This window comes from Miscanthus floridulus, unplaced genomic scaffold (assembly GCF_019320115.1).
Source record: "Miscanthus floridulus cultivar M001 unplaced genomic scaffold, ASM1932011v1 fs_241_1_2, whole genome shotgun sequence".
Classification (NCBI taxonomy): Eukaryota; Viridiplantae; Streptophyta; class Magnoliopsida; order Poales; family Poaceae; genus Miscanthus; species Miscanthus floridulus.
The window spans coordinates 1-3,391 of NW_027096447.1; the positions used below are offsets into that span (position 1 = coordinate 1).

At 39.4% G+C, this 3,391-nt stretch overlaps 1 long non-coding RNA gene across 1 annotated transcript; it reads left to right on the forward strand.

Annotated features, from left to right (window-relative positions):
* Positions 1-89: 89 nt before the first annotated feature.
* Positions 90-1,159, forward strand: LOC136530974 (uncharacterized). The gene is made up of 3 exons (XR_010777934.1): positions 90-226; positions 391-446; positions 864-1,159. It is a non-coding gene; the product is annotated as an uncharacterized lncRNA (long non-coding RNA).
* Positions 1,160-3,391: the final 2,232 nt, after the last annotated feature.

Here is a 3,391-nt window from a genome sequence, read left to right on the forward strand (position 1 = left end):
AGATAATTCAGGTTTGCATGACTTCATGTTTACTCCCGATTTCTGTTTCATTCTTAACTGGTTCCTGAATTTACGTGTTTTCTTTCAGGGAATTGCAATTGCTGTTAAAGCTGGGTTGACAAAGCAAGATTTTGATGGCACCATTGGTATCCACCCAACATCTGCTGAGGAATTCGTCACAATGAGGAGCGCAACTAGAAAAATTCAGAAAAAATCTGCAGATCAGGTCCACACAATGCCACCCTGAAATGAAATCTTTCCTTGGCTTACTTGCATATTTACTAGGAAATATAAGTTCTGAGAATAATTTGCTTTTAACTAGAATTATTATTTCTTGTCTTTTATATGTTTGATTACACCTCCCCCCCCCCCCCCCCCCCTCAATTTCAGGTAGAATCTAAAGATGAGGTTGTAAGTAAGCAGTAGATACCATTTTTTCCTAGGAGGTAAGCAATTTCTTCTTGACTTGTACATTTATGTTTAGGCAGTGCTACATTGGCTTAAAACTTGATTCTATTAAAACAATTTATCACATCAATTGATGAATTTTATTTAAGTGATTTGGATTTCAAGTCTTTATGGAGCATTGCTATGAGCTCTTTGATCTTTTACACCACTAGTTTGAGCAGCAAAACCCACTTAAAAGCCATCCTGAATGACACCCAATTATAGGTGGTTTCTTCCATTCTTTTTCTTTGAACTGGTGGATTTGTGAAACTGTAACTAACATAAATTCGTAACCTCCTATTGTTTTTCCTTCTGAAGAAAACACCTCTGTTATCCGTTGGTTTTTTGACATATCTTTCATGACCGCCAAGGAAATATTTTGTCAGCATTGTCTTTATATTTAGTTTATGCTGCAGGTGTTCTCGGGGGAAGTATTCCTGTTGCAGGACAACAGCTGGACGGAATTTTGGAATTACACGGGCAGAGTAGCAGAAATAACCGCTAGGAATTTCCGAGAAACTCATGTTAGGGAACCAGCGATGCAGTATCATAGAATGGCTGTACATACCTGTCCGCTGAGCTATTATCCTATATTCCTATGTCTTGTACGTTGGAATAAAATACTGCAAATGTTTACCTACGGTCAGGAAATTTTGTAATAAGTAAGGAATGCGCCTTCCTAAGCATTAGCTGTGATATTTGACAAACAAAACTGCCTTTTTTTTTCAAGAACTGAGCTAATGATCCCAGCGTTTCGAAATATGTTTCTTGTGCAGTAAAAATACGGTTTAAGTGTGCTACAGCCCACAGCAGTTCATCTTGCATCTATTGATGTTCTGACATTCTCGGTACATTAATTCTGCATAACTGTGCGAACATTGTAGCTTCTTCGTAGCGTGTTTTCAGTGTTATAAATAAATGGGCTTATATGCAGTGAAAATCAAGAAGTATGTGCATGTGACATGCATGGTAGTACAACGCGTAAACAAAACATGCATACGGGTTTGGACGTTGAAGTCCCTGTGTCTTCCCTGCTTGGTCAGTGTCCAACTTGAATCGGACGCAGTCTAATAACTTGTTTGTACAATGGACCCACGTTCCCTCGGACATCGGCAACGTTATACCAGTATACCACACGGTTCTTGGCTTAGGTCTAGTCGATCTGGACTTGTGTTCTTGAGGCGTGAATACATACCTAAGCACGTGACATACTTGTGTGTGATATTATATTATATACACACATAGGCTCTGTTCGCTTCGCTGAAAAAATAAGCCGAAACACTGTTCCTAGCTGATTTGTTGGGAGAGAAAAACAATGTTCTGACTGAAAAAACAAGCTGAAAAAGACGGATTATAAGAGAAGCGAACAGAGCCATACATACATGTTCATCCAACCAAATGCTAAATTAATGTGCTTCTAAAACTTGTGTGTTCCTTGTGCAATACTCCATCCGTTCCTTAATATAAGCCATATAGATTTCTAAAGAAAATTCTAAAATATAGGTATGTATCAGCTCCCACGTCGATTAGTTTGGAAACCTTTCCACCGTACATAGCACATGCCCCAACCAATCCCTTAGATTTAGGAAACAATCTGATTGGAAGAGAGAAGACGGCCTGATTTTCCTTTTTTTCCTCGGTCTCACATCCTTCCCCAAGCCATACGTTAATATTGGTGCTAAAAACTATATGGCTTATATTACGGAACGGAGGGAGTACTACATAGAGTTTCCATGATCGAGTGTTCCCTGAATAGGAGCAATGGATTTTGTAGTGAGGCTAATTAATACGGTAATACATTCGCCCTGTTCGCTTGTTGGTTTTAGCCAGGCTTATTTAACCAGCCAACAGTGTTTTTCTCTCACAACAAACCAGCACCAGTCAGACCAAACCAGCTCAGAAACCAATCAGCGAACACGCCGATTAAATTGACATGGATGTCAAATGGTAAACAAATGTTTCCACAGCATGTGGCAGGAGACTCTGATCCACTATTGTACTGTCCCAAGCGCATGAGGTCACTTGCGCTTACTGTTCCTCATGACCAGCTGGAAGATCAGGTTCAGAGGTCCAGTCCATTTGTCACCCCTCGGTACCTCACTAGCATGGAAACTTCAGGAGGCCAGCTGAATATTCTTAGTCGCCATTCTTTGTGTCTGATTTTTCCCCCTTCAAATCCGGTGTGACTATTCTAGTTCACAGGAATACTACCATGAATGTACCAATTCAAGCTTTTGAATCTTTTGTTCAAAGAATTACCCATATGCTATTTATGAGACTGATTCTGTGAACGAAACGAACTAAATATTTCTTCTCAGTGCAATTAATTAAACTATAATGAGTTAGGAGTACATCCTCAAAATAAAAAAGAAGGCAGATAAGTACTTAACTATTGTACAGAACTAGCTTAGAGATTATTGTTTAGAGTACATGTGCGTCATCCATGGACACGTACGTGTCAGCACATGGAGTGCTCCAAATCGAACTTGCAAAGGTTTATTTGAACGTTTAAATCTGTCTTCGTTGCCTACCACTACCTGTGCAAGTGTGCATGTCAATTTAGAATCAGTCGCCTCTAATAACCAGTCGCCTCTAATCTGTTTTCGTTCGGACAGGAATAAGAAATCAGTATGGTCGCCACAAACACAATGGACTTGCCTGATCTGAGGACTGATGGACACAAATCACACGCCGTACGTTTGACTTGGAGTTCGGGTCGGTCTGCTTTTGTATTCTTATTATGCGTGTATATGTAATGCACAACAAGTTCGATCCAACCACAGGGTAATATGAACATGATACTGATTTCTCATAAAAATATTCTTTATAAAAATTAACCAATACTATTGTGCTCTCACGTAAGGATAATACTAAGACAGTCATTTGGTTCTAGGTACATATTAATTGTTGTCTTGAAATGACAGGAGATCTGCACTTCTCTTTT